Source organism: Syngnathus typhle, linkage group LG2 (assembly GCF_033458585.1).
Source record: "Syngnathus typhle isolate RoL2023-S1 ecotype Sweden linkage group LG2, RoL_Styp_1.0, whole genome shotgun sequence".
Lineage (NCBI taxonomy): Eukaryota > Metazoa > Chordata > Actinopteri > Syngnathiformes > Syngnathidae > Syngnathus > Syngnathus typhle.
Genome location: NC_083739.1, coordinates 19,790,536 through 19,800,849, shown reverse-complemented (window position 1 = coordinate 19,800,849; position 10,314 = coordinate 19,790,536). Strand labels below are relative to the sequence as shown.

Here is a 10,314-nt window from a genome sequence, read left to right as displayed (position 1 = left end):
ATTATCCGCCATCATTCAGCCAGCACTAATCCCTTTGCTGTCCGTCACGTGTCACACTATCCTTCAGTCCGTCATACTTCATAAACAACAAAGACTTCAAAAAAGGAATGAAACAGAACTACAATCTCTCTTTGATCACAACACTTTCAAACTGTGTAATTCAAGATGCTCCCCTGCCCAAAGAACAGCTTCTAAAGATGCTGTATCGCTTTACACTTTTTGTGCAGCTTTTCTCAAAGCGTTCCATCAGGATGAATGTAAAGAAAAAGCATCAAGATCTTAAGTGATATAACATGAAGAAAGGTATCCTGAAAAAAATGCAAGCCACAATCTATCAAGCATATGATCTGTGATTTCAGCATGTGTTTGCTTTTCGACGGCAACATAAAAAAAAAAAGCAAGGGGTCATGGTATTAAAATTGATTTTTAATAGGTCTCAGTTCATTACATTTTATGTGTTATGTCTGTGTGTGCAGGTTAGGGGTGGGGGCATCGCAGATGGCTGGTAGAGTCCGTTAATGCAGTCACACATTACATGCTGTCAGACCACTTTAAGAAATGTTGGTGGACGTTTGACACATTTTTGTAATGAAATGACAAATATGGCGTATGTGAAAACAACAACCATTTGAACAGACACAGTGAAAAAAGAAACCCATTGAAGGCCTTCACCTAAATAAACCCCTTGAACACCTTCACCTGAATAAGAGTGTATCTTTTACCCATGAATTAGTCCATGAAAATGGTTAGCAAAAAATGTACAGTGAAGGTTGTTTAATGCAATTGTGCTACCTTGGCGTTTAAAGGTTAAGGCTTTCCTTTACCCCGTACATTGGTATATAAATCATATTGACCACGTTCATGTTTTTTTCAAAGGAGACAGAAGGATAAAGCACTCTCTTATGTGACCTGTGCAGCCTCAAGGGACATGTTGAGAACATCCTGCGTGCATGAATAGAGATGCAGAGACCTCCTCTCTGACTCATTTTCTAACACACAAACACGCAGGCACGCACACACTTAGAGACACTCGCACCCATGTTACAATCAATACTTTCAATTCTACGTGTCAAGGTTATATGTATGGAGCAGCCTGTGTTTGGTGCAGATTTTATGAAAAGGGCATCATAAGATGGGCATCATCATTATTATAATTTATCACACGACTGATTATCATTCATAATTAAAGAACGAAAATCCATTTGGCATACAAGCAGGAATGTTTAATCATCTCATTGTTTCCCCTCAGATAGCGATGTATCATCAGGTGAAGCCAAAGGTCGTGTTTGTATCTTTGGGACTGAACTGGATAAGAAGACAGAGTGCATTCAGAAAGCATTCCGTAATTTTTTTACATTGCTGTTACGCACATCGATATTGAAGCCATCCATCCATCGAAAACATTCAGCAATTTTTCACATTACCGTTATGCACATCTATATTGAAGCCACCCATCCAACCGTTCACCTGCCTGTCCGTCCGCCCGTCCGTCGTCTCCCTGCCAATGGCAGGGCATATAAAAGGTTCACGCTACATTCAGACTGTACAAAATCTATCGCAAAATATCCCATAGCCTCACGTCTCTCGCAACCATTTGTCCGCTGGGGAAAGCTCCTCCCTCCTTCCACATAAGAAAGAAATGTAGATGGATGTGCTAACCTCTAGGAACTGTGCCACTTCTGCTAAAATCATTCAATGTAATTTTCTCCTCATAATTCTGTATTTGATGTATCATTATGTCAAAGCACTTTATTTGGCATATATTATTGAATGCATTATCACCTTTATTATATATTTTAAAAATGCCCCTGGCCACACACAATTATAGAGAGCTGGAAGGAGTTCACATCTTTTTGGGGATTAACAAAAAAATATTATTTTGTTTCTCCAATGCATGTCAATGGGCATCAATTCTAAGCAGAATTTTGATATTCACAGGCCAGCCGGTCCCATATTTATACAAAGAGTCTGGCCAACTTGCTCAACAGACACCAGCTTGCAACCCAACCTGCGTGCCGCACCCTATGTGATAGTACACGCCTGCCGCATTACTGGTGCACGTTTCTTTCCTACTCCCTCGATCATCAGAAATTCATCATCTGTAGATATGGACTGGAAGGTCATCTTGCCGCTGGTCTACTTAATTGAACAAAATATGTGGTAGAGGAACTTTCCAACTATCCTGGAGATGCACTATCTATATTTGTCTCTGGGAAATCTATGACTTCATATCCTTGCCGTAGTACATTGAGCATGAGATACGTATATTATGAAACTGTGGGTAAATTGGTTGAATAAAAAAAGAAAATAGTATTTTTTGTCATGTATTTGGGCAGAACGTATGTCAGACGGGAATGAATCATTGATCAAAAATGGTGGCCTCATACATCATTTAAGCTGCCTATCCCTGATGTACATATTTTCTACCGGGCAACCTTTGGTGCATCGATAAAATTTCCAATTTACGTCAGCCAGGGTTAAATGTGATTCAAAAAGCACAAAATGATTTTGTCCAGATCAGAGTCATGAATCACGAGTGTGAATGCAGCATAAGTCATCTGACATAAGATGACCCTGAACAAATGTCAAATGATCCGCTCATTCAAAGTCCTATCGAGTGATAGTCAAAGCTGTTGTTGGATTTATTTTAAAATAATGATTCTGCTTCTCTCGTGCCTCACTGAGGCATTTGTGGACAAGCATTCCGCAGTGCCATGTGGTTCGAAACACGTGTTACAAAACCAAGCTACGTTCACAGTCAGCAGATCGATGTTGCCACTGGTTCAGTGCTCGTGGCAGAGGACGATGACGGCAAAAGGAGTATGTGTGTGTGTGTGTATGAGAGACAGCGAGAATCTGTACAAGTTCTGCACAAGGAACACGACTCTTGACGTCAGAATGTGCGCGTGTGATGATGAGCAGTCGAGCAGCCCCTCCCTCCCTGGCAGCGTCCATTCATTCTGCCTGTCGGTGAGTCGTGATGCTGGGCTCCGGGAACGTGAATCATCCGCAAAGACGTCCGAGATGGGGTGACGTGGACAAGTCAGGCGATACAGAAGTGTAGCTGTGAGCCGGCAGCAATGATGCACAGTCCCGTTGATCGCCCTTGCATCCCCCTCCGAGCACCGCCATCATCAGCACAATTGTTAATTCCTGCTGAGCGTGCTTGTCATTCAGATCCAGAACTCTGCTTGCGTGTGACAAAGAGCCACCGGGGAGTGAGACTGCTTGCTGAAAACAGCGTAAAGAGATAATGTAAGCTGTACTTGTGAGTGTGATTAAAAGAGGGAATTCATGATTTTATGGTTTGTTTCTCAAACTGATTCTGAACTCCCTCACACGCCCTGTCAGCACAGATACAATGCCATCTCATCTCCCTGACACAGACCGATGATGCCTCTTCAATATTGGATTTGTGACAGCTACTAATGGCGTCATTAATAAATCATTGCAGCGTGTGCCAGCCGCATCTGTGGAGGTCACAGAGTTTGTCCGCCCCTCCTTGTAGATATGGCCCGCTGTCAGGACTCCACCCTGCTCTTCTTGCACACTGCCACACTATGCCCACAACCACAGGGATTTACATTGGCAGGAGGAAAGTAGGGAAGAATTAGGGTGGGGAGGAGCCCAGGGACTACAAGGCCTGCTAACCCACTTCCATCCACCCAAGGCTATCTATCACATGCATGCCATGCTGGTGGTGGTTATGTAAGGGTTAGATAAAACACAAAATCATCACTCACTATCCAAACAAACGTCTTTTGATTATTCAATCATTGTAATTTGCAATCAGCTTTGGACAAGTAAATTAGCATATGATGGAGGAAATTTACACAGATGACAGATTTACAACATCCCGAGGTCATGCAAATGAAGCAAATCCTCTCGTCGTGCAAAACCTCTGAGCGCCATCACGCATGGCATGATCAGAGATTGTTGCATGCAACCTTAGTGCAGTGAGCATAAACGAATGGAGTCTCATTGGTTTTCCAAGGGTGCTTTGCTTTTTCGTTGGCTTTAACTGCAACACAAATTCCTAAAGGAGCAGCTTCAACAAGAGGTGAAAAATACAATACAGTACAGCACATCAGTAGTAATATGACGTAAGCAGACTTACTTTAATATCGTCATCACTTGTCATCAATGCGGACTGATTTTTTGTGATTGTTTGCTCGCTCTAGTAAAATTCTGTTTCTGCGTGTTATATGTATGAGGCACACCTCAAATATGACCTTTTCAGAAAGACTATCGATGGTTAGTTTGCTTTTACCCTTGTGTAAGGCTACTGTTAGCAATCTTCACACGACTGCATAGTTTATAAAAGATTATCAACTCATTTGACCCTGGAATCTGTAGTTTTTTCCCCTCTGATTTTTATCTTGAAATACAGAGCTCTATATCCATGACCAACAAAAGACTAGTGCAAGTCAGACCAGGTGGTGATAATCTTGTGATGCATGATAGTGTGTGAACACAGCAGACTGCATATCCACCTCCATTCAAAGCCACTCCGCTCATTTGTCATTCGAGCTGCCATTTGTCATTTTGGCTTTTACTATGCCGCAAAAACTTCCCCAGCTTTCCTTAGACACTGTTGTCTGAGCACACTCCACCACTGCTCTGGACGACAAAATTTGCCCCCCAGCAAAATGTGAACTGTTGACCTTGCAATACCTCCTATGATCATAAAGGAGACCGGATGAAGATGTTCCAACAAATGTGGAGTTAAATTTTCCCTTTTGCTTAAGGCAACTAGGATAAGACAATGAATCAAACAAAATTGACTTTAATAACCAAATATAAACTACCCAATTTGTTTCATTTGGACTGTAATTCTTCAATTGATAATGACAACTGCTAACAGTGGATACAAATAATATCTGCATTATTATGAAATGTTTTCTCCACTTTTAGAGTGGCTCATCTTCTATCGCTGTTGTTATGCAAATGTCGTCAGACAAGCAAGTAGTCATTTTGAACTATGAAATATCAACTAAGCGATGGCATTTCTCCACAGTTCTCCTTTGAAAGTTAACATGCACTATTGGTCAACATGTATGTGGTGAACCATTGTTTGCCCTGCACAACAATTTGTGTTTTGTCCATGTTAATCCATCTATGAATACCATCACATCACCATCATACAGTATCACAATTATAGAAACAACAATTCTATACAAACGTGTAATATATGTGGAGTGGGTATAATATAGTGCCTCTTATATTATCTGGAGCCATTCAGAATCAGTTCTTATCAAATAAAATGTCAAATAAACATTTTAAAATAAACTACTTCATACTGACCAGAAATGCGTTTTTGCCATTTAAAGTAAGACGCCACTCGACTGTTGGAATGAATTTTAAATGTGATTGGTTCGCGAAAAAGGTTGAACCTTAGGGCTAAATGTAGGAAAGTGCTTACGGCCCTAGAAGGCCCAGACCGCCCAGCATTAGTTTACAGCGGTAGATGATCAAATAGATTACATTCACTTGACATTGAATATCATGATGAATTTCTCGTGTAAGACGGAAGACAGATGCAGTGTGCAGCGTAAGAGAAAAAAGAGGGAGCGATACATCGGAAAAGGCAGCCCTGCAGGTCACCACAAGGACCCTGGACGACAAACCTTGGTCCTCAACTGCCCATAGTCATTCTCATCTCTCCTCATAGGTCACTTGAGTCATTTTCTTGATATAGGTTTGAGGGAGATAATAAGGATTTAATTGCATGCTGGCCTCCTTCCTCACGACCTGTTCCTTACACACGTGGACACACAGACACACACACACCACACATGTATGCATGCACACACGCACACACACACACTTACAAGTCCTGGTCCCAGGAGAGCACCGTGAGGAGATGCAGAGCCGAGCAGCTCTGGAATTCACTGATTATCTACAGATTTCCCCCGAGGGTTCCTGGTTCGAGACGCGCTTCCACGTTACTATTTGCAACATGAGAAATAACTAAGTGGCGTGTAAATGCTGCTGTAAAATTGCTCTGTTAAGAGGATATATTGTCGTTGGGCTTATTTCATCCTTTGATGACAATTTAATATTTTATTCACCTTTGTTGGTTCCTTCATTTTCCTGCGGCATTCCACTCAGTTGGGGTTCAGGGGTGGGTCAACATAAAATACTCCACAACATGCTGAATAATAAGAATTTTGCCCCACAAAATGCAGTATTTTGAGAAGTTATGGAATAAACTGACAAGCTCTTCAAATTGAAGATTATATTATTCGCAAAACAACAGCTATCTCATTTTGAAATAACAAATGTTTTTTTTCCATTTAGATACTGATTTCTTAATAAGAGTTAACAATAGTACAACAACAAACATACATGACATCCCATTTACACTCAAGTGTCTCTTTTACCCGAATGAATAAACATGTTAAAAAAAGAAGTTAATCGCACGACGGACAACTAGTAGTACATTGGCCTCACTTCAGTTCAGAGGTGGTGGGCTCAAATCTGCAAGAGATGCAGCATAGAAGTACACAATGGTGTCTTCCATACAAAGGTGCAGTTTTGCATTTGACAGAGATTATTCACAGAAATTAAAGAGGACTTAACACAGAGCCCTATGGCACACCCTTGTGAACTGATAATATCCAAGCAAAGTGTAGCACAGAGTTGTTTCTTGTCAAGTACTTAATGTTCAGTTGACATCTATCACAGATTATCGCTGTGAAGTGGGCACTCGAAAACTGTCTGCCATGCCGATAGTATGTTTGTGTGATAATAATAATGCGTTCAATGAATTGATTTTTACAATGATTCAGTAGGTCTGATGCGCTGTTGTGATAATAAAGAATGAAATACGATGACATCAACCACACACGCCTGAGGAGCTGTCTGCCTGCATCTTGATCACATTCACCGAAACCACTCTGGGCAGTGGGGGTTCTGCTGTTTGTAGAGCTTCTGGACATGTCTTGCCTTTGGCTCAGCTTTTGAAGTGTTTGGTAGAATTCGCAAGTGGCAGCTGGGTATCACTTAACAGGGATTGCGGCGTGCTGAAAAACTTGCTCCCCACTCAGACAAACTGTGGACCAAATGGGAATCCGCCTGAGAACAAAAAGGGGAAGATCCAGGGTTGCTTGAAACAAATGGGGCAACAAGACCGGCCAACTATGAGCAAATGTGGAGACCATACCATGGAGCACGGTCTCACCTGCCCTCTACTATCCAACTCCTGTCCAGAAGGACATTTCAGACTTCAATTCAAATGAAACGATCTGTGTGGAGAAATACGAGACTGCTATATAACAATATTCTTGACACACACACACACGCACACACGCACACACGCACACACACACGCAAAAAAAGAACCAAAACCAGGTTACAGTCTTTGTGCCAGTACTTAGACCTGGATCCAGCAGAAGTGAGGTTAGTATTCTTTCAGCCATACATTGCTAGGTTTGCTGGGAGCATGTCAAATTGAAAGTATCAGGATGCTGGAATGCCCAGCAGATTCCCAAACAAGCACATTGAAGCAAAAAAATATTATGATACGACATTCTGTACGCATTTGGGCTGTCCACAAAAAAAGAAGGGGTTAACCCCTTGACGCCGGTTGTCGGAAATTTGCTTCCAAAAATAGTGACTGTTTTCCTCCTCTGCTGGTTGATGCATTCATTATCGAGACACACCTTGGAACAATTTGCAAGCATGAGTTTCTCTGGATTCCGGTCGGGGAAAACACTATAGCCTGTTTTGGACGGCTGAGATCGCCACCATTTTTGGACTACATATGTGCTTATTATGTACTTGTATCTCCAACATGACAAGGTAGCGTGCCTATGAGATGTATTTTTGATGATATTTGACGAATTTAGTTTGATGCTAATTTGCGACAGTCGGCTACAATAGCTATTTTCTGGCTGAAAACAATATGCTGTATTTCTACAGCTTTTAACACTCACAAGCATTTGCATAAACACAAGTGGACACTCAGCCAATATGCAAATTTACCGAACAAGTTCACAGTTGGCTTTATTTTGGGCTTTCAGAAGACTTTATGAGACTTTTGAAGCTCCAACTAAATGGTGTAATTACGTGATGTGACTAGATATGAAGAAGTCTAAACTTTTTTACTGTGAAAAAAAAACCCACTTGCTTCATTTATTTTGTCCAAGTTTGCTTTTAGCATGTGTCACAAATGGCTAGTGGCAATTTGCTGCTTTAATAAATAAACAAACCGTAGTTTGTTTTTTTCATTTGTGATAATTAATGATTGTATAATATTGCTCAATCATAAGATACATTTGTCTTCATTAAAAAACAAAAAATATGCATTTTTTAGTGAGCTGGAAGCGAATAATCGCAATTCATTTGATAATGCTTGCTCAGGTCTTACTGCATATCTCTCCAGCTACACAGCTAGAAATATACATTCGATGAACCTGAATAGGAAATATTGTTGCGTTGGAAAACACAAATGCTTACGCCCATCCCGGCAGGCTGTCACTATCCACAGCATGGCTTCCCCCATCATTTCTCTCCTCTCATGTGGCTGCAAGCTGATTGGATAGCGAATGGGTGAGGCTCACTGCAGAGGCAGAGCAAAAAAGAGGAAGGGGGGGGGAGGGGGCTTCCCCTAAGCACTACTTTACACACCCTCGGATGCAAACATACCCACGTCGGAAACCCCTGCTTTCTCTTTTACAATGACACTTGACGACCTTGTGCAATACATACATCAGACCAAAAAAGCGAGCGCGTGCTGTTCTTGTCATTCTAACCGTGCATGTTTGCCTTGTGACTGCTGCCAAGATGAGATTCCAAGTGGCGCGTGTTTATTAATTGGCACGTCTCAGGTTTTGCTCGGCATAGTGATGCTTTCATAGGGTAAGAGGAGCCGCACTGGCGCGCAGCTGTTGAGTGCACATGTTGGTCAGGTTTCACCACTGATGAGGTATGAGTGCACCAGTGTGGGCGTTACAGCACCAAGAGTGGCTAGAGGGAGCCTCCAGTGGATCAAGAAGAGCTTATCAGGGAAACATCCCAGTTGTGATCTTATGGTGTGTGCGTGTGTGTACACGCGTTTCGTTTATGCACATGCATTTCAAGGTTATCAAGACCAGACCATGTCAACCTTTCTTTTTCATCCCATCACAGCCATTTAAGATGAATCTAATGTAAAGGGGATGAAGGTCCCCGGTGTGTTAATCAAATAACAATGTTGAAGGTCACTCATCGGATTATCGCAGGGAATTCCTGCTGACCCACTGCACTTTATTATCAAAGTTCATACACCTTTGAAGGTCACATTAAAATACTCAATGCAAATTTTCACATTTTCAGTATCTATTTTAAGACTACATACACGTGTTGCAAGGTCAAAGACAAGATCAAGATGATTTTTCCAATATTTTGCAGTCAATCACACCTTACATACTAATAATGATCATTTAATTCAACATCATTGTTTTTTATTTTGACAATTCCAAATAAACCCTGCTGCATGGACATCAATGCAAAATGTTTCATTTTAGAGGATTTTTTGCCAAGCAGTATGTTGAAAAAAACTTTGAGGTGCAATGTTTATGCATTGGTCATTTAGTTTGTAAGATGAACATGCAAAACTAACAATGAGACTGATCACTTGTAGATAAGGAAATGAACTTACATATGTATACATAGCTACGTATATTGCTTTGATGATTAAATAATGAAGTGACAATTCTTAAATGATATTTCTTAGAGCGTCAACTGTTTCAGATCCACTTATCATGGTGATGTCTGAGATTTTGACAGGTTAAACACGAGTTTAGACGTGACCAACAGTGAACAAACACTCTCTAGCTAAAATGAACAAGAGTTTATCCTACTTTATGTATTTACACTTTATTCTATTGCAATATAGTTGCTATAATAGCCGCATTTCCATATACTCGTGTTTTATTTTTATAGTGATTCCCACGGATCCGTCCAACTGTTCCCAGCATTTGCTGCTGTAGTTGGAAATGTAGTATATAAACTGGTTTAAAGAACCTTCAACTGCAATTTCTCCTGAAAACATCTCAATCTAAACATAATTTTCAATCATTTCAAGAACTTTGGCACTCTTTGTATGAGTAAAGAAAATTGACAGGATGTTCCTATTATTATAAAGTCAATACACTCAATACGCAAATAATTTGGCACTAATACAGCACAATAAAAAAAAAAGTGATTCCTATCTATTTATAAGCTTGTTATGGCAAAACCCAGCAACGATGAGAATTTGTGCAATTTGCTTTTCCCGCACTGGAGAGCCAGCTGTTGTGCAGCGTTGCTAATAATAACCGAATTAAGCAA

The 10,314-nt window shown here is 40.8% G+C and overlaps 1 long non-coding RNA gene across 1 annotated transcript; it reads right to left on the bottom strand.

The window, feature by feature from the left end:
- Nucleotides 1-6,343: 6,343 nt before the first annotated feature.
- On the bottom strand, nt 6,344-8,771 carry LOC133150402 (uncharacterized). Its single transcript, XR_009713765.1, has 3 exons — nt 8,461-8,771; nt 7,166-7,247; nt 6,344-7,077 (listed from the first exon to the last, which is right to left on the bottom strand). It is a non-coding gene; the product is annotated as an uncharacterized LOC133150402 (long non-coding RNA).
- Nucleotides 8,772-10,314: the final 1,543 nt, after the last annotated feature.